This window comes from Ranitomeya variabilis, chromosome 3 (assembly GCF_051348905.1).
Source record: "Ranitomeya variabilis isolate aRanVar5 chromosome 3, aRanVar5.hap1, whole genome shotgun sequence".
NCBI lineage: Eukaryota > Metazoa > Chordata > Amphibia > Anura > Dendrobatidae > Ranitomeya > Ranitomeya variabilis.
The window spans coordinates 466,262,345-466,287,609 of record NC_135234.1 but is presented as its reverse complement, the minus strand read 5'-3'; positions in this window follow the sequence as shown (position 1 = coordinate 466,287,609).

Here is a 25,265-nt window from a genome sequence, read left to right as displayed (position 1 = left end):
AAACTTCTTCAAGTATAAGACTCTAACCTGGATCTGTAGTTGTCCTTTATAGACTAGACTGCTCTTGAGTAGGACTTGACCAACTTCAGACAATGCCCTCACCAGGTTCTGGAGCTGTATGACGGAGACCACACACTGACTCCAAATGGCTGGTGACTTTACCACACCAAAGCTCCCGGAAAACAGAGACACAGTCTTTTATTTTGATGGAAAGGAGGTACTCTTGCCAAGGGCAGCCTCTCCTGCTGGCCCAGGGTTTTGGAGTTTAAGATTCACAGAGCAGAGACCATCTGGATGTACTTTACAACCGCAGCAATACCGCGTTCCCTTCTTGTGGCTGGATTCAGACTGCTGCTTTGCCAGCCCACTTTTATCAGCCCTCCTGGGATTTGCTTGGGTAGCTGCTGGGACAGGTAGAGGAACAGGTGAGTCTTGAACTGTCATGGACGGAAGTGACGGTTTTCCCACAGGTTTCTTTTGTCTGGACTATCTCTAAGAACTTGGAGGGGAAGACTTTTAAGGATACGCAGTTCTAGGCTTATCAAAGGCTTTACTGAAGGCCACCAGGAAGGCCGGCAGATTTGAGGTGATGGGATCCCCTGCTTCCCAGAGGGAGTTGAGCCACGTCAAACCATCTCCTGCTAGGTAGGTCATTAAGAGTCCTACTTTAACCCGATCTGTGGTGAAATAGGGAGCATGCCACTGGAAATAATGCAAGCACTTTTCCAAGAACACACAACACTGATTTGGATCCCCATCGTAGTATGGAGGATCTTCCGGGACAGGTTCTATATCAGGAGCGCAAGCTTCAAGTCGATGAAACAGCTCATTAGAGAAGAAGTATGTGGGTGGAGCAGTGAAGGACTGGATTTCAGACTGGGTAAAACCTTTTTCGTTCGCTTATGCTTGCCAGTTCATCTCGCTCCGAGAGGGATGGTGTTGTGAACTCTGTTTTCGGGCTCCCTCTTGTGGTCACTGGTGGTATGGTGTGACTTTTGCTTTGGGCTCCCCCTGGTGGCTTTGTTTGTTATCCTGCTGGTCTCTGGCTATCAGCTGGTTCGTTATCCTCTGGGAGGTTCCTATATAGCTCTGTTTTACTTTCACTTGTTGCCGGCTGTCGATGTAATCAGTGCTACTCAGATTCCTTCTGACTACCTTGCTCCCAGTCCATCCAGGATAAGCTAAGTTTTGTTTGCTCATTTTTTGATCAGCAGTGTTTATCATGTTTTCTGTTCCAGCTTGCTAAAATGTAATTCCCTCGCTTGCTGGTTGCTCTAGTGGGCTGAGTTTCTCCCCACACACCGTTAGTTGGTGTGTGGGTTCTTGAAATCTCAGGATGGATATTTTGTAAGGGTTTTTTATTGATCGCATAGACCCCTGCTCTATTTTCTGCTTTCTAGTACTAGTGGGCCTCTTTTGCTGAATCTGATTTCATCCCTATGTATGTGCCTTCTTCTTACTTCACCGTTAATATTTGTTGGGGGCTTCTATATCTTTGGGGATTATTTCTCTGGAGGCAAGCGAGGTCTTTCTTTCTCTTTAGGGGTAGCTAGTTCCTCAGGCTGGCTCGAGACGTCTAAGAATTTTTTAGGCACGTTCACCGGCTTGCGATCAGTCCAGCTACCATCTCCCTAGAGCTCGTCCTTAGTTTTATCACTTGCTGATCTATTTGTGATCCTCCGCCACTTGGGATCATAACAGGATGGCTCATGGGACATAGTGGGGACCATGGCCTGAGCAATCTGTCACGCTCGCGCCCAGACTGGTTGGCGCGGGGGTGTGGCCCCACTGGACCACAGACCAGACTTCCCTGGAAGAGGCGTAACTAAGTAGTTTCATAGGTGTTCGCTGGAGCCTCTGATGGTGAGGTCAGATTTGTGCAGTAGGTAGCTACCAGGTACCACTCCAGGGTGGAGTCTGACTGTGGATGCTGATCCCACTGGGGGGACAAGACACAGGCAGGCAGGCACGGCTGTGACACTGGCTGACAGACAGATATGGCAGAGGCCCTGATGGGCAGACTGGCTTGACGGAGATACAGGCAGGCAGACGAGCAAGGCTGGCACTCTGGCAGACAGACAGGCATGGCTGGCACTCTGGAAGTCAGGCGGACAGGGCTGATACTCTGGTAGGAACTGGTATACAGGCGGATGTATGGAAACAGGTAAGAACCTGTTCAGACTGGAGGGTATATGGAAACAGGTAGGAACCTGTTCAGACTGCTGAATATAACGAAACAGGTAGAGACCTGTACGGCAAGTTGCTGAACAGAGGTAGAGCAAGAGCGGAGGCAAAGCATAACCACAGGAGGCAGGAAGGAGAAGACAGTGCTAAGAGCAGAGAAGGAGAAAGCAGAGCTAAGAGCAGAGAAGGAAGAGGCAGAGCTAGGAGCAGAGAAGGAGAAGGCAGAGCTAAGAGCAGAGGCAGAGAGGGCAGAGCTAAGAGCAGAAAAGGAGAAGGCAGAGCTAAGAGCAGAGAAGGAGAAGGCAGAGGAGGAGGCAGAGCCAAGGACGAAGCCACTGGGGGCGGAGCCAAAAATGGAGCCGCTGGAGGTGAAGCAAAGAGCAGAGATGCTTGAGGCGGAGCCAAGAGCGGAGACGCTGGAGGCAGAGCCAAGAGAGAACCGAAGGAGACAACGCCAAGAGCCAGAACCGCAGGAGACAAAGCTAAGAGCCAGAGGATGCAGAGCCACAGATTGTGGCGAGCAAAGCAGAGAGATGCAGAGCCAGTGATAGTGGCAAGCAGAGCGGAGAGGTAACACAGAGGTAAACACAGCAGAGTGAGAATGGTAAACAAACAAAGAAGGAACAGGAACGGACATAGACCAGAATTCAGACACAGAAGTAACGGAACACAGATTCAGACCAGGGTACAGTGCCCCACTGGGTGGCATTCACAGAGACACAAACAGAACACAGATAAAGGCCTGCATATTGCAGCCCTCAGAGACAGAAAATAGACATGACCTGGCAGCTCAGTAGCAAATGCTCACTGAGGGAAATAGTTTGCTCAGGCATCCTCCAATGGGTGAGGATGCCTTAAGTATCAGAGGCCTCTACGCTATTGGCCAGGGACACCTTAGGGTGGTGCACACAGTCTCAATAAGAATCCGGAGTTGCTGGCGCCGCCCCCCTATGCACACAGCCAGGAAGTGTACACAGAATAAGCGGCCATGGAGCACACGGCATGGAGCCGGCAGCAGGCAGATCTCACAGCATGGCACTGGGTGAGTGAGTTGATGTAACAGGCAGGTGGGGGATGGAAAGCCATGCAGTTATGCCAGCAGGGTTGTTACAATCATTTACATTTCAGTGGGATTGCACCTTGTAAAAATGAAGCAGCTTAAGAAGGCAGAAATAAAAATTCATCTCTCCCAATTTCAAATGATTAATCTCCAGCTTCAATCACAAAGATTACAATTGCAATTAAATTAAAAAAGCTTCTCTTAAGCATTTGACTGTGGAGAAGAGCAGTTTGCAATTCCGCAGCAATTACCCTTACTTCAATGGAACAGCCTGTGACTTCAACCATGTTGCTGATAAAAATATGACTACTGCTATTATGAGAAAGAAAACGGAAAGGGTAGAACAAAAAGAACTACCCCTTATAAGTCATACAGTAAATATATTTTGAAGCAAAAAAAAACATACAAAAGTGGAAGTATTATGTTCTAGTTATACACAGTTCAAATGTTAAATTCGGTACCTGTATCATCAAATGTTTACAATATTTAAGTCTTTAATAACTAATATTTATTTTATTTATATAGCGCCAACATATTCAGCAGCACCTTACAATTAAGCAGGGACATGTATGGATGGCCCCGTCTAGGGCAGCGGGGTACTTGGTACCGGGTCCTTCAGTTCACAGGTGGGATATCACGGTGGCTGACCCGGTCCGTGGCCCTAGGGACGTCCGTGTAAAAGGGAAAGGTTTTTAAAGGGGAAATGTTTGTGACGCCACTTGTGGTATTCGGTCAGGGTGACCGACGTTTGCTTTAAGGGGTCCGCTGGGGTGATGTTATTGCAGCTAGATGGTATACCTTCCCACAGGTGAAGTGTATCCCCAGGGCTTCCCAGTGTGTAGATGGTGGTATGGTGAGAGGCACAGTGAAGAACGAGGACACAAGGTTGCAGTCTCTTTACCTTTTTACTGTAGGCTTCAGCATCCACAGTCCAGAGCACCAGACCACAGGGTAGGCAGAGTCCGGCCGGTTTGGAGGCAAGTCCAGAGTCCCCTTATCCAGGTGGAAATCAGTAGCCTTCCTCTAGCACCGTAGTGTTGTAGTACCTTACTGCTAAGCGTCTCATAAGGTCCTCACAGATGTTGTAGATATAATATCTCTCTCTGTCCCCCAGATGGATAGGACAAACCCGTATGACCGGTGGCTTGAGGCTTTTTACAGGGACTCTATCATGCCCCAGCCTCTAGTGGGTGCCACTTTGCCTCCTGGGTATAGGGCGGACAGGTAACGTGAAATTAGCTGTCCTTCCAGTCTCTGGAGCAAGGCATAAAGGACTGTTGCTCCCTCGGTGTTAGGGCTACCGGGATCCTGCGCCTCAGAAGGAGGCAGCCTGTGCAGGGCAGAACTCCTTCTGGTATCCACTCCTTTGCTATGACTTCTTCACCCTCTCTACAATACAATTCTCTTTTAGTGTCCGTTCTTAGGAACTGCCGCACTTAGGGCAGGCACAGCTCCGTGTCCTTCTGGCTCGACCTCTGACAGAATCCCACCCCTGTTCGAGACCAACTACCTGAGCGAAGCTCAGCCAGCAACTGCCTAACTTCCTCTCCAGGCCACCAGTTTTACCTTAGTGTGAAGCGTGCCCTAATAAATAGGAGCATATCTCCCCCTGGTGGACTGGAGTATGAAATGTGTTGCATGTTTGTGAAACCTGGATTCAGTTGTACTTCTTTGCCTCCAAACGTAACATCACTCCCCCCTAGAGGAGAATGATATTACTGCAATGACCAGGACCCTGGGGCGCTGCACGTACAGACAATAAATTTAATACAATGTAACACATACAGTAGTTCAACAGTTACAGTGTTACTGGTGTAGGAGGCGCACGTGGTTCATAGACCCACTGTGCCATGTACCGAGGAGAGCCTGGAGAAGCATGGCTAAGCAAAAACCATCTCTTCACTATATCCCCTGATGGTGGGGTGGGGTTAGACTTGTCTCCAGATGGAAGCCAGGTGCTATGCCAGGACAGACCTCAGGCGCATGGCACTTCACCCATAAACTGACATGACACTGTAATGGCTGGTGTAGTCAGGTACTGTAGGTATACTATCTGGCACAGCTAAATCACAGACAGGCAGGTACTGGCAACCATGACTTTATACAGACAAGTGCTGGTGGGTACGGGTGATGTACAGGCAGGTGATTACAGGAAGACACAGATGGCATACAGGTAGGTTAGTGTGGGTATGGCTGATATACAGGCAGGGGTTAGACAGGAATAGTTTCAGGAAGAACTGGTTCACCAACAGGAAAGATTCCAGTCCGCAGGTGCACAAAGACTGGGAAACTTCAGGTGTGGACAGGCACAGAACGAAAGGTGCAGCCAGGCACAGAACTGCAGGTGCTGACAGGTAGGGTACTGCAGATGCAGGAAGGCAGGGAACCGCAGATGAGGGCAGGCAGGGAACCACAGATTCCCACAGGACAGTATATAGCAGGTTAACATAGAACAGACAGGGTAAGGTACACACAGAACAAACACAAGGACTGGTACACACAAGACAGATGGGACCAGATTCACACAGGGTACTTACAATGAAGTAGCAATGTACACACAAATCACTAATATTGCTCAGCGACAACGGATTAGAGATAGGTACTAATTCAGACACTGCAGGTCTTTGAGATATATACTGATTCAGACTCTGCAGGTTTTGAGATAGGTACTGGTTCATACACTTCAGGTTTAGAGATCAGTCCAAGTTTAGATACAAACAGGTTTAGGGTAGTCCTGATTCAGACACTAGGTTTAGGGAGCAATAGAAACAAGTATGAGGCAGTGACCCCTGTTAAAGCTAGGGGGCACTGTATGTGCTCTCCAGAATGCACATGGAGGCATAGTGAGGCCATGAGGGCATAGAGCATACACAGGTGTGGCTGTGATTAGAATGGTGAAGCAGTGACTGATTAAAAGCCCTGTAGTAGGGGGAGGTGTGTCAGTGTTGGTTTGGAGGCAGACAGAGCAGTTGTCTGCAGAGCTCTTTCTGTGTGGAGCAACACAGGGGCAAGAGGAAACAAGGGGACTGACACCCTGTGTCCCGGACGGTCTTGTGTTTGCCAGGCTGCAATCCGGAGGATAGCGTGTGGTGCACGGCGTGAGTAAAGAGACTTGGTAACGGCATGCGGTTGCCCCAGGGAAGCTGGACAAAGGGAAGTCTGGCCTGTTTATTGACTGCAAACTAAAGCCATTTACTGTGTATTTCTAATGGACTGTGTGAAGAAGACGTGTACTGTGTATTTTCCATTGGTCTGGATGAAGAAGCTGTTTACTGTGTATTGCTAATAGACTGTGTGAAGTAACACAATAAAGGAACATTTTGTTTGAACTTGCTTGGGCCACTTCCGTTTCACTGCGTATGGTCCTACCACTGCATCACATATGATGGAAAGAATGCGGGCCATGTGAACTAAGGCATACCCCAGAGAGCGCTGAAGATCGTTGTGCAAGTCTGCTGGAGAAATGGAGGAACTTTTGGAGCAGGTTGTGCTCAATCAGCAAAGGCTTCAGCAAGAGATGCTGCAGTTTCAGCATTTGCAGTAAGAAGTTCTGCAGCAGCAAGAGCTGCAGTTTCAGCAGCAGGTGGTGCTGCAGTGGAAGCTATGTTAAAAAGGAGACCCCTAAAATGGGAGGTGAACAGCAGAGTCCTGAAGAGACCCCCAAAGGTAAAGGGCGATCATTGGGTGTAGAGACTCGCCCTGCTAGGTCTCAAGCAAATGACTTATTACAATTGGTGGAGGAGTGGCTCCAGCCTGAGTTCTGTTTCCCGTATGAGATGATGGAGAGAATCGTGGCTGACCGGATAGTGAGGGCTCTGCCAGCCGCCATGCAGCGCTGGGTTGGGCTGAGGGACCTAGGCACCCTGGAACTGCTGATAGAGTTGATATATCGGTATAAACCCACTCAGGATGTGGCATCAGAGCCCGGGCATGGGACTAGTAACTGTTCAGTGACATCTAAGCCCATGGACTGCAGGAACACGGACCAGGAGTCTATGTATGCCCAGCCAGACTGTCTCACCACTACGGGCACAGCCGGCAGCAAACCAGAATTGTGCCAGGTACTGGTGAATGGGTGCTGAACAGAGGCTCACCTGGACACAGGGAGTAAAGTGACTCTGGTGCATCAGTCCCTTGTTGCTGGTGACAACCCCAAAGAACAAAAAGTGGACGTGATGAGTATCCATGGGGAAATCCGGGAGTACCCGACCACAGAGTTTAATTTTTTCCCTTCCCCCATGATGGCACACCTGAGAGTTTGGATCTGCCCAGGCAGGACTGGAAACCCTACTGAAAATAAAAGGGTGGTACCTCTCTGTCGCTTCAGTTGGGTTTCCTGTCCTGACAGGGACCCTCGTGCTGAACACGGTGGAAGATTTTTCTACTTACCCATTACCCGTCCTGGTGAGGAAGAACAGGCAGCGCCTGTGCGTCCGTCCTTGGGTACTGGAAGCGCTGTCCACGGGTCCTTCGGGGCTTTGCATCCGAGTGGGGGTCGGTGCAGCATGGTAAGATGTCCGGGCTCCTTCCGTAGCTGACACGCCACCCTCCTCTCTCTGCCGACGACCAGGTGTGGCAACCGCTTCCGGGTCACCCGTCTGACGTCACGTGCAAGACACGCTGGGAATGGACGTGCACGAATTACGTCTGGGGCAGGCGCCGGATCCAAGATGGCGGCGCCCATAAAGAAAACGCCGGCCGGTGGGAAAAGACTCCGGGGGCATGGCAGAGGAGGGGAGGAGCCACCATTGGGCATCGGAGGAGGCGGGGAGTGCAGCAGTGGATCCCCCATAAAAGGGGTATGACCACAGAAGACATGCTCATGCCCAAAAGCTTCATCATGGAAGTGGGGCAACAGGATCAGCAGCAGCCGCCATCTTAGCAGCAGCAGCCGCATCAGGAGCTCTCACCAGATGCCTTGCCGAGCCACCAGCATACCAGGAGCAGCCACTCAAGTGGTAGGAGCAGCAGTCATCCTGTCCGGCAAGACTCTTCAGTGTCCAGAAGGGACGCTGCATGTGCATCTGTCCAGCTTCCGAAACCGGTACCCTTGACTGTCAGCGGTGGTGAGTGATCTACGTGAATGTCACCCTTATGGTAACAGGGTCCATTTTTTCTGTTTGATCACCAGGGGTCAAGGAAATCTAGCAGCAAAACAAAGACCCGAGAATGTGCCCTTTGTAAAGTTCTGCTTGCAGTTCAGTGGCAGAAGGACCTCTACGCTGACTGCATTAATAAAACTATACAGGAAGAGACCCCTAATTTCGCTACTAGCTTTAAAGCCATAATACAGGCAGAGATTAAAGACTCCTTAAAACTGGCCCTTAAAAAAAACAGGGAGGAAAAGCCGCAAGGTGTCTACGGATTCAGATGCCTCTCAGAGACAGGAGGGTCATAAATCATCCCGGTCTCCCTCTACCTCCTCCGCCTCAATGCAAAAATCAAAGCATTGATCGAAAAAGAATGGAGAAAACCCGAGAAAATAAGTACCTTGCCTTCTTCATCAAAAAGGAGTTATCCTTTTGAGGAAAAAGAATCCGAATCCTGGGAAAAAATCCCTAAAATTTATGGTGCGGTGGCCAAATCTTTGAAAAAATCGTCCCTTCCATTAGAAGATTCAGGTGTCCTAAAAGTCCCGCTTGACAAAAAAGCAGATTGTTTTTTGACACACAACTGGAAAGCTTCGGCTGGGGGCCTGAAACCAGCAATAGCTGGACATGTACGGCCCGTGCTCTCATGGTCTGGCTACAGCAGATAGAAGATCAGCTAATGGATAAATTTCCTAGAAATGATATCCTTGTGAACATACCCTTAGTGCAAGGAGCAGCGTCTTTTTTGGCAGATTCCTCTGCGGATTCTGCAAGATTAACAGCTAGAGCAGCGGGCTTGTCCAAAGCGGCAAGGAGAGCCCTATGGCTTAAAGGTTGTCTGGGGGATTTGCCGTCTAAACATAAACTGTGCTCCATCCCATGCGACGGTCAATTCCTCTTTGGCAAAAAGCTAGAAGAGTTCTTGGAACATGCAGGAGATAAAAAGAAATATTTTCCAAGTTTCTCTAGGGATCCCAAAAAACATTTATTTCAGAGGAGAAGATTTAACAGAGGTCATCCCCCAGGAGATAGGAGAAATTGGGACTTTAAAGATAAAAGGGGATCAGGCTACATTTTCAAAGGGCCCTCTACATCAGCAAAAAAAATCCACCAATTACATTACATCAGAGGCTGGAGGAAGGCTCTCCCCCTTCTTTCCGCCCTGGATAAACATCTCCCCCAGCACCTGGGTTTTAAATATTATCAAGGACGGTCTAAAGATAAAGTTCATCCGTCCACCCAGGCAGGATTTTGTAATAACTCCCCGGAGGAAGTCCCAGCAGGAGCAATCTGCTCTGGAGACAGAAGTCTTCGGACTTGTTCACAAAAATGTCTTGCAAGAAGTCCTGGCTTGGGAGGTAGGAAGGGGGTTTTACTCCCTCCTCTTTTTGATACAAAAACCAGATGGCTCCTGGAGAACCATAGTCAATCTAAGAAAGCTCAATCAATCAGTGGAGAACTACTCCTTCAAGATGAAGTCTATCAACACGACCACAAAACTTCTGTTCCCACACTGATTCATGACAGTAGTAGACTTAAAAGATGCATATTATCATATCCCAATACATCAGGATTATCGGAAATACTTGGGAGTACCGCTCTACATACAAAACCGAGTAAAACATTACCAATATACAGCCCTTCCATTCGGCCTGTCTACAGCTCCCAGGGTCTTCACCAAGGTGATGGTAGAGGTAATGTCATACCTCCGATCCCGGGATGTGTTGATTGTCCCATACCTGGATGACTTCCTTGTGGTAGGGAGGACAGAGACCCATTGCTCCCATCAAGTAACAGTTGTAACAGCAACTCTAATAGAGCTGGGATGGATAATAAATACCCCCAAATCAAGATTAGTACCAGTAAACATGCAGTCCTTCCTAGGATTAATACTGGACTCCGAGCGTCAGCTCTGCCTCCTTCTGGAGAACAAAGTGGCCAAAATAATGAACTTGACCAGTACAGCAATACATCAGCCAGCGATGACCCTAAGAAAAGCAATTTCCCTACTAGGCTCATTTATGTCATGCATTCCGGCTATAGGATGGGTGCAATTTCACCTGAGACAACTGCAGTGGGAAGTTCTGTCAGCTCAGAAACTGTTAAGAGGGCATTTGGAAGGAAACCTATGTCTTTCTCAGGGCGTAAGAGATTCCCTAATTTGGTGGACTGTGAAGGAACATCTCACAATTGGGGTCCAGTGGCAAAAACCGGTCAAAGACATCATTACGACCGACGCAAGCGGAATAGGTTGGGGGGCTCATCTGAGGTCTCATTCACTACAAGGAACCTGGTCCTTGCAAGAAAGGATTCATGGCTCAAATGAAAAAGAACTATGGGCAGTGGAAAAGGCCTTCAAACATTTTCTCCCCTTGCTCCAAGGCCTCCATACTCGAATCATGATGGACAATCGAGCAGTGGTAGCTTATATCAGTCACCAAGGGGGGATGAGGTCCTGGGGCCTCATGGAGGTATCAAATCTACTTTTCCAGTTGGCAGAACAACACCTGTCTTCCCTCACAGCACTACACATGAGGGGTGTAGAAAATACACAGGCAGACTTCCTAAGTCGCAGAGGTCTGAGACAGGGGGAATGGTCCTTAAACCCCCAGATGTTCCAACAAATAATACAAGCCTGGGGTACACCAGAAATAGACTGATTTGCCACCTCACACAACAAAAAAGTCTAAAAATTCTGCTCCCTAAACCCAAGAGTACACCCTTTTGCAGTAGATGTCCTGCTAATACCATGGAGGTTCTCTCTGGCATACGCATTCCCCCCGATAGTGATGATTCCAACAGTAGTCCGGAAGATCAGAGAAGACCGAGCAAAAATAATACTCATAGCTCCATTCTGGCCAAGAAGGCCATGGTTCTCCTTTCTAAGGCAGATGGCATTAACAGACCCATGGATTCTGACAAAGTTCCGGACCTGTTAACCCAAGGACCAGTGACCCACTCTCAGGTGAAGGGCTTCCACCTGGCAGCCTGGAATTTGAGAGGGTGTTACTGAGTCGCCAGGGATTCTCACCAGGGTTAGTCTCCACCCTACTGAAAAGCAGAAAGCCTATACCATCTACAATCTACGGTAGGATATGGAAATAGTTTCTTGACTTCCTGGGTGAACCATTGGGGGATGTAGCTCCAGTGGGACCCATACTAGAGTTTCTGCATGCAGGGTTGCAACTCGGGTTAGTGACTAGCACCCTTAAGGCTCAAGTTTCAGCCTTGGGGGCACTAAACAACTGCAACCTAGCATCAAATAGGTGGGTTTCACGATTCATAAAATCCTGTGGCAGGTCTAGGCTGGTTATTATCCAAAAAATCCCTCCTTGGGATCTAAATTTATTTTTATAAGCCTTAACCAAAGACCCTTTTGAGCTTTTGCAGGAGTTGTCACCTAAATTACTCAACCTGAAAACAGTTCTACTGGTAGCCTTAACATCGGCCCGTAGGGTAGGTGATTTACAGGCCCTGTCGATATGCCCACCTTATACTCAGGTTTTGGATGGCAGGATAATTCTAAGACCAGACCCGGTGTATCTCCCCAAGGTGGTCCTAAAATTCCATAGGAGTCAGGAGATTACTTTACCATCGTTTTCTAATAATCCTAGAAATCCCGGGGCACTTAAGTAGTAAGAAGATCTATGTTACAATACATGTCCGTGACTAGTCAGTGGAGTAAAGACCAAACCCTATTTGTAGTCTTCCAGGGTAGTAAAAAAGGGTGCGGGGTAGCTAAATGTACCATTGCTAGATGGATCAGTGAGACCGTTAGTTAATCCTACTCTGCGAGTGGCACTCCGGTTCCTGAAGGCATCAAGGCTCATTCCACCAGAGCCGTGGCTACCTCCTGGACAGAAAAGGTTGAGGTATTGATTGATCAAATTTGCAAGGCCGCTACCTGGTGCTCACCCTCAACTTTTTTCAAACACTACCGGCTAGATCTTTCTTCCTCTGCTGACCTCACCTTTGGTAGAAGGGTACTACTGCAAGCGGAGGTCCCTCCCTAAGATTTCATTCTACAAAAGTCTCTCAGGTGTGCCATCATGGGGGAAGGGAAAACACCAAGGTTACTAACCGGTAGCCGGTTTTTACGGAACCCATGACGGCACTTGTATATTCCCCCCCTTTTATCACCCCTTCAGTGTGCACTATAGTTTTGTGTGTTCTTAGTTCATATGATGTGGTGATAGATTTGCCATGTGTACTAACCAGGGGGGCCTCTCATGCTCTGAAAAACCAACTGAAGGGACAGAGAGGTACCGCCCTTCAGTAGGGTTTCCTGTCCTGACTGGGTGGATCCCCTCTCTCAGGTGTGCCGTCATGGGTTCCAGAAAAACCGGATACCGGTACGTAACTTTGGTGTTTCCACACTGTGTGGGAACATTAAGCATGTGGTGGGAGTAGCAAAGACCCTTCCATATGGGGCTGTGTTGAAAAGAGACTTGCCCCTGTTTTGGTCCCTGTGGGAGATCAGGGTCAACCCTCTCACGGAAAAGGTTGTACCAGGTGCAGAACCCAAAGATATTGAGATACCTGCCATAGGGGTCACCAACCTAGGGACAGAGTGTAATCCTGATAGGCTTCCCCTAGATGTAATAGCTGGAGAAGTTGAAAATGTTGTTTCTGGTGTAGAACCCGAAGATGCTAAGATGTCTGCCACAGGGGTCGCCATTTTAAGGATACAGTGTACCCCCAATAGGCTCCCTCTAGAGGTTGTGGCAATGGAGGTTGTGGGGGCCCCATTGAACTCTGAGCTGGAGGTGTTCCCTGGTAAGGTCGGGACAGCTCAGATCCAGGGTCCCACAAGGAGATGCAGGTATAAAAGATGCAGGTATGAGAAGAGCTGGGAGTGTATGGTCGTGGAGGTGACTGGGGATGTGCGCACGAGGAACCCACTGGCACCAGTCAAGGATGTGGCTTGGGGTCAGGGTAAAGTAGATAGGGAGCTCACTAGACAGCAGTGTCGGGAGGCTCAGGTTCCAGTGCAACATAATACATACATATGCTCAGAGTTGCAAGCGCGGTCTGTGGCGTTTCAGCATGATATAGTCAATGAAGCACGGGTAAGTGTACAGAGGAAATGGTACCAGGGGCCCGAAAGCAGATACTTAGGTGACAGGATGACCCACGGGGTTAGTGAACCAAAAATAAACAAGGTCGAGACCACCCAAAACTGGCCCAAATCTGCTGTTAATCACAAAAGAGGGCTTGGCTTCTGCAATAGAGAACAGGGTGGGTGGTCCCGTAATGAAATATGGAGGAGAAACGCAAAGGGGAGGGATGCATGCACCGATCAATGGTTCCAGTCCCTACACTGGTTTCTTAATGCAGTGTCGAGCGGGGATGTCACAGGGGCACACCGATGCCCTGTCTCGCTCCCATACTGGGTAAAAAATGTTCAACCCCACAGGTATGAACAGGGGGGAGGGTATGTGAGGCAGTGACCCCTATTAAAGATAGGGGGTGCTGTTTGTGCTCTCCAGAATGCGCATGGAGGCATAGTGAGTCCATGAGGGTTTACTGCAGACACAGGTGTGGCTGTGATTAGAACAGTGAAGCAGTGTCTGATTAAAAGCCCTGTAGTAGAGGGGGAGGTATGTCAGTGATGGTTTAGTGGCAGACAAAGCCGTTGTCTGCAGAGCTCTTTCTGTGTGGAGCACCACAGGGGAAAGAGGAACCAAGGGCACTGACACCCTGCATCCTGGGCTCTCTTGTGTTTGCCAGGCGGCAATCCGGAGGATAGCGTATGGTGCACAGCGTGAGTAAAGAGATTTGGCAACGGCATGCACCTTGCCCCAGGGAAACTGGACATGGGGAAGTCCGGCTTGTTTATTGACTGCAAACTAAAGCCATTTACTGTGTATTTCTAATGGACTGTGTGCAGAAGCCGTGTACTGTGTATTTTCCATTGGTCTGGATGAAGAAGCTGTTTACTGTGTATTGCTAATAGACTGTGTGAAGTAACACAATAAAGGAACGTTTTTTTTTAACTTGCTTGGGTCACTGCCATTTCACTGTGTATGGTCCTACTGCAGCATCACACAAGGTACAGGTTCAGAGTTCAGGCCTAGTCCAAAAAGACCCAGGGAAGCAGATGTTAGACCCAAACAGACACAAGTACTGGTTCAGAGTTCAAGCCTGGGCCATACAGGCCCAGGGAAGCAGGTTTAGACAAGTCAAGAACAGATGCTGGTACAGGCTGAGAGTTTAGAGACAGAAACAGGACGGAACCTGATAATTTAGTAGTTTCACCAACACTAAAGGAGAATGTTGCTCAGGCACCTCCCAACAGGTGGAAGTGCCTTAAGTACTAAGTGCCTCCCAGCAATTGGCTGAGGACACCACTGTGTCTACGCATCCTAAGCAAGCTTTCAAGAAACATGCACATCAAGCAGGGGACAAGAAGGTTACTGCACAGCCATAGGAGTTAAGTTGGTGCCCCTGCATGGTGGGGGATGGAAAGCCATGCTGGGACACAGGAAGTGGTGCTACATACAGGAGGAGTGAGGACCCTTCTCACATTTTGACAATCTATAAAGAAATTGGGGGAACACAATAGGTAAAAAGTGCTTGTCATGTATGGTCAGGCATTATTATAATAAATAGGGAAGTTTCATGATCCGATCACCAGCCAGAATCTGTCTAGCTACAGTTGCCAAATGCTATTGGGCGCATATAGGATGTGGAGAAAGATACATATCAATGTATAATTTGCTCATTGATTTGATTAGATTTCTGAATATACTTTTTAAAATGTATCTAGATGTGGCCTCACAAGTGACTTATAAAGAGGTATCAATACGTGGCGATTGTGGGATCTTATCTCTCTTTTTGTACATCCTAAAACCTTTTTTTTTTCAGCTGCTTCTTGATATTGAGTACTGGAGCTCATCTTACTTGTAACCAGAATACCTGTAATTATAGTCTGTAATTTTTATAGTAGGTACACTGCAACTGTGAGAGACGGAATCTTTAAAAAAAAATCCAGTAAATCACATTGTATGATTTTTACATAATTAACTTGCATTTTATTCTATGAAATAAATATTTGATGCAATAGAAAAACAAAACTTACTGTTTGGTACAGAAACCTTTGTTTGTAATTACAGAGGTCAGACGTTTCCAGCAGTTATTGTGGCCCACTCCTCCATGCAGATCTTCCCCAGATCTTTCAGGTTTCGGACTGTCGCTGGACAACATTGAGTTTCAGCACCCTTCAAAGATTTTCTATTGGCTAGGCAACTCCAGACTCTTGAAATGCTTCATACAGAGTTGCCCTGGCTGTGTGTTTCAGGTCATTGTCATGCTGGAAGACCTAGCCACAACCCATCTTCAATGCACTTACTGAGGGAAGGAGATTGTTGGCCAAAATCTCATGATACATGACCCCATCCATGCTCCCTTCAATACATTGCAGTCGCCCTGTCTCCTTTTACAGAAAATCGCACCCACAGTATGATGTTTCTCCCATTATGCTTCACATTTGGGACAGTGTTCTTGGGGTTGTACTCATGCTTCTTCCTCCAAACACAAGTAGTGGAGTTGATACCAAAAGGCTCTATTTTGGTCTCATCTGACCACATGACCTTCTCCCACACCTCCTCTGGATCATCCAGTTGGTCATTGTTGAGCTTCAAATGGGCCTGGACATATTCTGACCTGAGCAGGAGTACCTTGCATGCCCTGCAGCATTTTAATCCATAACGGTGTATTGTGTTACAACTAGTAATGTTTGACACTGTGGTCACAGCTCCCTTCAGGTCATGGACCAGGTCTTCTTGTGTAGAAAACGGAAAAAAAATAACCAGCTCACCTGCAGCAGCATGCGGCGTGAAGAAGCGCGGAACCTGTGTAGTCTCACGTGCAGTAATCAAAAAATAGGTATCGTTCCAGCTTCTTATAAAATTAAATTTTATTTATCAATATTTAAAAGAAAGATGATGACAGACATGATGTAATATGATAAATGACTACGCGTTTTGAACACGAAGTGTCCTTTCTCAAGCTACACGTACTAAAACCTCCATGGAATTTATACCATGGTTGACCAATTAGAAGGTATTCACTCATCATATGATGCTAAACATGATTGATTAAAATCACATGCTTGTATAAAGAAGAAAAAGAAAAGAGAAAAGAAGATTAAAAAACCCAGCAATTATATAACCAAATCTGGGAAAGCTACAATTGGCATAATTACAAGAGAAAAAAGTAAGCAAAAACCCTGATGTAACTAAGTAAAAAAGCAAAAGTGCATTTAAATAACACAGAGATTTTAGTAATACTGTTTTTTGATCAAAAAAGAGCACAAAAGCCATCCCGCTGCGTCAAGGTAACTCTGATAGGGACAGTCCTACACTGTCTAATATTAAAACCTAACCATGTGTCAATGTTGACCTCAGTGTGAATAAGGGCAGACAAAAGGACTGGGCGCAACCAGTGAAACACCAGACTGGGGAAGCCTTATATATAGTCTCTAGCTCAGAAACAGGGAGGCCACACCCCGGCTTGCACAGAATGCAACAATACAAAGAGAAAAAACACAAAAATTGAGCTTAACTTGAGTTGGTACACATGCAGTGGTTTTTTGCTTACTTTTTTCTCTTCTAGGTTTTAATGTTTTGTGGCCAATGTGAACATGCCTTTAACCTCTGCATGTGTACCAACGTAATTTAACGTTAAATAGGACGTGGCGACCCTGTAAGGTAATACTCCCTTGTTTACACCCTCTCTTTTTTGATAGCACTCTGCACTTTATTTTTATCCAGGTATATGATTGTTTCGGTTACACTAAAATGTGTTGAGGCACAAGGCACAAGGCACTTTGGCCTATATACAAAAAACACACTCTTTGTGTATTTAGGATTTTTATAACTTTGCACAGCTGCACTTTTTTTACTTGCATTTTTGGGGTATTTACCATATGTAAACAGGGTTGCCATTACATTGTATATTGGAGCATATAAGTGTGCTCCTAGTCCTATTATACGCATGTATGATTGATTAATATTGTTGCCAGTTTTTTATAATAAAGGCATTTTATAATTTATTCCCTGTGTGATGTTTCTCTGTGGATCTATTTTCTGGTTGTTTGGGTTGTTCTTCTTGCTGGGTAGTACTCACCCATTGTTTCACAGAGCACTGATACCACGTTTTATGGTCTTATACACATAGATACACACATATATATGTGTGTATATATATATATATATATATATATATATATATATATATATATATATATGAAATATATATACTTTATTGCTATATATTTTATTAGGGTAATCTGCAGTGTATCTGTGATTTTAATACTAGAGTTTTATAATTGCATATAGAAAGGCGTGGTTAGGGGTGGTTAGTTAAGTACCATATTGTCTAGCTCCTCTGTTATTGGATATCTAAATATATATATATATATATATATATATATATGTATCTTGTGCGCAATGCGTGTCTCTCCACTTATGGTATCTATATTGTTATTGCACAATGATACACATTACTGAACAATGCATTTGCACTTTATGACCTGTCTGTCTCGCTGACTTGGCCTGGGGATTTTTGCAACTTGCTAGCCTGTTTTAGCACCATGGTTTCATCTTTCAGCTTACCATTGTCTTTTCCCTGTATAATTTTCAACACATGATCATAATTTGTTGTGTAATAATAAAGTTTAATATTTTTAGTAATTTTGGTTCTCTTGATACTTTCTCTTCAGTATGATTTTTATGATTCTGCAATGAACCTTGTCCTATACATCCTTGCACCCTTTGATACTTTTCCATCTCTGCAGTGTGGATTTTGGGTGCTGGCTTGGCATATAGGTTATTATAGCTCCCCACAGGTAGAGATTAGTCCCCAGGGCTCCCAGTGCAGTTGGTAAGGATGATAGATGGTGAAGTGCAGGAAAGAATTGGAGGACACAGGGTTGCAGTCTCTTTACCTTTTACTGATGACGTTCAGGTACACAGATTACAGGTAGTATTTGAAATCCAGGCAGCCTGGAAGCAATTCGGAATCCCCCTAGCCAGGTGGTGTTGGAAGCCTTCCTTTCTGCACTGAATTCTATGTCCCTTGCTGCCTTAGGCTTCATACAAGGTCCTCTCTCAATCTATCCCTCAGGTTGTACTCTACCCACATGGCAGGCAACTTGAGCCTTTTTACAGGTGTCCCTCTCTCGTGGTGACTCTGGGCTCTAATCTGCTGCTGTGCCTTTGGATGTAATTGTGGTCAGAAGACTTAGAATCTCCTGCCCGCCAGTTTCTGCTGTGGAGCATACAACATCAGACTCCCGGCGTCCGGTTTCTTGCGCTTGAACCTGGAGGGAGCCAACTGGCAGCTCCACTGTCTCCTACAATCTGCCACAACTCCTGCTCCAGCCAGAATATATATAGGGAAGCTACCCTGAAACCGGGTCTAGAGCTCCCCCTTCTGGCCTGGAGTCAGAAAAGTGTTGCATGTAAGTGTTACCTGTTAAGGGGATCCTTCTCGCTTCCAGGCATGGCATCACCCTCCTCATGAGGAAGACAATACCACTGTGACTACCAACTGGGGTGTCACATTCCCCCTCATTAAAACCAGTACTCCTGGACTGGAAAAAAAAAAAAACAATAAAAAGGTTTAGACATGCAAACATTTTTGAAATATGCATTTTAACTGTAACAGGTAAACAAGTAATACGGCCTTTTCTTCTCTTTATGGGAGGTTACGTTCTTGAACGTTGCAAATAACTATAATATAAGGTGAAAAATAGCTTCCCCAAAAATAGAACTTTCTGTGACTAAATATTACTTGATCATATATTAAACTGTCTGAACTATAAAATACGATTTGCCTTATGGGTAAACTTTCTCTGGATACATGAAATACTGGCAAAGTCAACATATTCTGGAACTGAGCTAGTGCTTCTCATGAATGCAAGATGGGGGACCCATCTCAACCCCCCAATGTAGTCCTTGGGTGTGGCTACAAGGCGTGGTTGGTCTCCCTGTTAGACCTCTACTTTGGCCATGCCAGATGGTTTTAGTTCTTAGTCATTTTAAGGCAATAACTTTTAGTGCAAACTACAATGGTATCTTTGCCGGTTATCTGTAAAACCAGTAAGAAGCACCTTAAGAAGTGCAACTATGTACATGATAGTTCTGACCATTCACTGTCCATGGCCTCAATGTCCATTTGAACAAGTTAACTTTTTAAACACGAACTTGCCAGGTTAATTGAACCTTAACTGCTTACAGTCATACTTTTATTTATAGTCTTACTAATCTTGTTGTTTCCAAGGCAATACCTGGACGTTGTATTCCCCTGGCCAGGAGTTCAGTCTTATTCCAAGTAAGCTGATCTGTTCCCACTATGGGTGTCTAAGTGCTCCAAGACCGCATTTTCACAGTGGTCTGCATGGCCCTGGAGCATACTACAGTCAGAGTTTTTGTAGTTGCAGATACTGATGCTACCCTCCCAGGTAGTGGAACTGCACTGGTTTCAGGTGGCTTGAGTGGTGCTGTGGGTTGTGGCTCAGGATCACGTGCGGGTGGCCCGGGTGTTGCCCCTTTTGGTGTACATTTGTGACATGCATAGCATACCACCCCTTTTCACCCCAGTGCTGGGTATAGGTGACACAGTCTCCTGGGTAGAGGTCCCTATCCGGGTGTCCCTCTAAAAGGTGGGATTCTATGTCATGTTGAGTGATAAAAACTTCTGCCAGCACCCCAGGTTCTTTAATGAACCCCCAGCCTGCCTTTATATGGAAAGCCACCACTGTGCCTTGTCTTAAGACAAGGGTTAAAATAAGCACGAAGACATACCAAGGCCAAGAGGGGCGAAAGCCTCGCTCCCAAAATAAGTACATAGATGCCAGAAGATGCACCGTGGAGTACAAAATACCACCAAAAAAGTAAAATACAAAAATCATTTACCAAATCAAAATTGACATACAGTATATATATATATATATATCTCAGAGTGGTGTTAGGAAGGGGGGAAAAATACACCAGGATGGAGGACATATATATACCAGGATGGAGGGCACATATATACCAGGATGGAGTACATATCCAAATCTTGCACCATGACCCATCGGTATGTCATATGCCAGCTCCCTGCCTTCAATGATGACTCGCAAGTTTAGCCCACCTCTTTGCCAACAGAAAATGGCTGTAATAATCAGTCATCATTTGCCTCTAAGAGCCCCTGTGAAGCAGAATTTTGCCCTCTGCTATAGACCTGTCAATCTGTGACGGCAGCAGTTACAGTGCGTCAGCAGGGATATGCACTCTTCTTTGCGCCCATCTGCATGCCCATGACATAATCATGGGATGCCAATGGATTGCCATGACAGCCAGCAGTTTCCTGAAGTACCCCATTCCTGTTATGAACATCCTTTAAATTTGTCACTCTTTGTTTCATTGCAGCCATTTGGTAAATTCAAAAATGTCATTTTTTTCTCATTAATGTACACTCTGCACCCCATCTTGACTGAAAAAAAACCGATATGTAGTAATTTTTGCAAATTTATTAAAAAGAAAAACTGAAATATCACATGGTCATAAGTATACAAACCATTTGCTCAGTATTGAGCAGAATCACCCTTTTGAGCTAGTACAGCCATGAGTCTTCTTGGGAATGATGCAACAAGTTTTTCACACCTGGATTTGGGAATCCTCTGCCATTCTTCCTTGCAGATCCTCTCCAGTTCCATCAGGTTGGATGGTGAACATTGGTAGACAGTCATTTTCAGGTCTGTCCAGAGATGCTCAATTGGGTTTAGGTCAGGGCTCTGGCTGGGCCAGTCAAGAATGGTAACAGAGTTGTTCTGAAGCCACTCCTTTATTATTTTAGCTGTGTGCTTAGGGTCATTGTCTTGTTCGAAGGTGAACCTTCAGCTAAGTCTGAGGTCCAGAGCAATCTGGAAGAGGTTTTCATCCAGGATATCTCTGTACTTGGCCGCATTCATATTTCCTTCAATGGCAACCAGTCATCCTGTTCCTGCAGCTGAAAATCACCCCCAAAGCAGGATGATACCACCACCATGTTTCACTGTTGGGATTGTATTGGGCAGGTGGTGAGCAGTGCCTGGTTTTCTCCACATATACCGCTTAGAATTATCACTGTAAAGGTCTATATTTGTCTCATCAGATGAGATAATCTTATTTCTCATAGTCTGGGAGTCCTTCATGCGTTTTTTAGCAAACTCTATGTAGGCCTTTCATATGTCTTGAACTGAGGAGCGGCTTCGGTTGGGCCACTCTGCCATAAAGACCCAACTGGTGGAGGGATGCAGTGATAGTTGACTTTGTGGAACTTTCTCCCATCTCCCTACTGCACCTCTGGAGCTCAGCCACAGTGATCTTGGGGTTCTTCTTTATCTCGCTCATGAAGGCTCTTCTCCCACGATTGCTCAGTTTGGCTGAGCGGACAGGTCTAGGAAATCTTCTGGTGGTCCCAAACTTCTTCCATTTAAGGATTATGGAGGCCACTGTGCTTTTAGAAACCTTGAGTACTGCAGACATTTTTTTGTAACCTTGGAAAGATCTGTGCCATGCCACAGTTCTGTCTCTGAGCTCCTTGGTCAGTTCCTTTGACCTCATGATTCTCATTTGGTCTGAAATGCACTGTGAGCTGTGAGGTCTTATTTAGACAGCTGTGTGCCTTTCCAAATCAAGTCCTATCAGTTTAATTAAACACAGCTGGCCTCCAATGAAGGAGTAGACCCATCTCAATGAGGATCCCAAGGAAATGGACAGCATGAGACTTAACCCCTTCCTGACCTGTGACGCTATGTAGGCGTCATGAAAGTCGGTGCCAATCCGACCTGTGACCCCTATGTGGTGTCATGGCAGGATCGCGTTCCTGCAGATCGGGTGAAATGGTTAACTAAAATTTCACTTGACTTGCAGGGACAGGGGGAGTGGTACTTCAGCCCAGGGGGGGTGGATTTGCCCCAAAGTGGCTACGATCACTCTGATTGGCTGTTCAAAGAGAAACAGCCAATCAGAGCAATTTGTAATATTTCACCTATGAAACTTGGTGAAATATTACAATCCAGCCATTGGCTCCAATCTTTAGGCACACAGGGACTTTCCAAACGTGACATGGTGTCTGCTAAAGATTGGAGCCAATTTTTCATTCAAAAAATCAAATGGCGCTCCTTCCCTTCCGAGCCTTGTCGCGTGCCCAAACAACATGTGAGGTATTAGTGTACTCAGGAGAAATTGGCCAACAAATTTTAAGATCCATTTTATCCTGTAGCCCATGCAAAAATGAAAACATTGACGCTAAAATAAATTTTTTGCAGAAAAAAAAGTACTTTTTCTTTTTTACAGATCAATTTATGAAGCACCTGGGGGTTCAAAGTGCTCACTATGCATCTAGATAAGTTCATTGTGGGGTCTAGTTTCCAAAATGGGGTCACTTGTGGGGGAGCTCCAATGTTTAGGCACACAGGGGCTCTCCAAACGCGACATGGTGTCTGCTAAAGACTGGAGCCAATTTTTCTTTCAAAAAGTCAAATGGCGCTCCTTCCCTTCCGAGCCCTGTCGTGCGCCCAAACAGTTATTCCACCCCACATATGGGGTATCGGCATACTCAGGACAAATTGTACAACAACTTTCGGGGTCCAGTTTCTCCTTTTACCCTTGGGACAATAAAAAAATTGTTGCTAAAACTTCATTTTTGTGACTAAAAAGTCAAATGTTTATTTATTCTTTCCATGTTGCTTCTGCTGCTGTGAAACAACTGAATGGTTAATAAACTTCCTGAATGTGGTTTTGAGCACCCTGAGGGGTGCAGTTTTATATATATATACCGTATATATATATATATATATATATATATATATATATATATATATATATATATATATATATATATATATATGTGTGTGTGCTTCACTGACATCTATATATCTATGTATTCTATGTGTATATATATATATATATTCTATTCTAAACTGTCATTCTGTGATATTGCTGAACGCGGCACATGAATTGCCGACCTTTCAAATACAATTGGTGTGTAAAAATCGGACAGCACTCGCATGATCCGAGTGCTGTGTGATTTTTTTTCTTGCACTTATTGACATCTATTGCAAGATGGGATCCGATTTCCCATTACAATCTCAGCATTCTGTGACTTTTTTCCAGTCTGATTGTGATCCAATCCGAGCTGGAAAAATGCAGATGAACACACAATGATAGCATAACATTGGTCCAAATGCAATCTGATTTTTTATCAGATTGCATTAGTCCGATTTCATTGCAAGTGGGAATGAGCCCTAATTTTTTTTTATCTTTCCTAAATCTATGGAGTAACAATAAGTAGTCACAGAAAACCCCTTTAAATATCAATAAAAACTGAATATGTAGAACCTGCAAATATCTTCTTTTTGTATTTCTGCAGGCTAGGTAGTAACTTTGCACAATATGATCTTTCATATTCTCAATGAATTACAAGGCGGCGTCTGACTTGGCTGATGCTATGTATATTTTGGCAATCTCTGTTTAAGCTTTTGCAAGCCTGAATGTAAGAACTCTTATCTGTATCTCAGAGCAGAATGCTCCGCCACTTCCGAATGACTTTTACAATTCCCAATTCTTGATTAGCACATCCCTGGCAACAAAAAAGGCTATAGTTGTTTCTTGATAATCAGTGTCATTTTTCAACACCAACATAAATGGTAGAAGGTTGAAACTGTTGAAACAGGAGTATCCCACATTTTAAAGCAAAGGGCAAATATAGCTTTTAGAATATTGCTTAAGAAATCAGCAGCATATAAATAAGAGGTGATGTCACACCATATGGAGCCTGCTTTGTTGACATATGGTCTGAATTAACAAGTTTAAAAAGCTGTTATGATCAGTTTTTATTTCACCAAAGGCGAAAGGCGTATGATGCACTGAGTCTGAGCTATCTGCAAAATAAGGGTACGTTTGAGCAACACTAAGATGAAAGAAAATATTAACAATTGCAATTATACTGTATAAAGTCATATTATACCATATTCTAAAAGGATGGCAGCTTAAGCTGAATATCAAAAGTAAAAGTTCATTAGTAACCAAAATAATGAGTACAATAAAATTAAAGGGCTTGTCCAGGCATGTAATATTAGGATAGGTCATCAAGATCAGGTAAGTGGGGTTCCAATACCCTGGACTATCAGCTGCAATTAGTTTAGATGGATTCTGGATGTAAACAGTGAATGTAGCTCAATAGCGCAAAGCCGTCCAATTGTTAGCGACTGTTGCCAATAACTGCAGATCATCTCTTATGAGAGGCCTACAAGAAACCAATAATTAAGATGGTTTGCTGGAGTGTGCTATTTGGCACATGGGGTGCTAGACCAGATAGTGATTAAGAAGGAGAAATGTCAAGACATTACTCACCTAGAAGAGCAACCTGTTCCTTTGTTGTGAAGTAAAGTGCAAATGAAAGGTTGCTGTATTGTACTTGCGGACCAGGAATCAGGAGGTGTGAAGGTAATGCCTATGAGGAGCTGTGGGAAGAGGTTTCTTGCTGTCAACATTTCTGGGTGTGCTTAAGTCCCGCTCCCAACCCCTGACAAAGGCCTTCATGGGAACATATTTTACAGACCACAACTTTGCTGTTGTAATAGATGCTGACTTTGGAGCAGAAAACAGTTCTTCTATCCTGCTTAGTGAGGCATGCTGAATGAGTCACAGTGGATGGTGAGCTAACAATATGCAATGTTAGACAAAAGAGACATTGGATGTGTATGGACAGTTTACAGAAAAAAAAACAGTTAAATCACAATTCTCCTTATTGAGAATAGGTACATTTTAAGAATACATCCCTGATTTTTTATTAGAGCTAAAGCTATATACACTTGCAGTGCCGGAGTTATGTACATTTGACTTAGGTAAGACTAATACATATGAACGTAAAATGTAAAAATATATATATAATTCTCA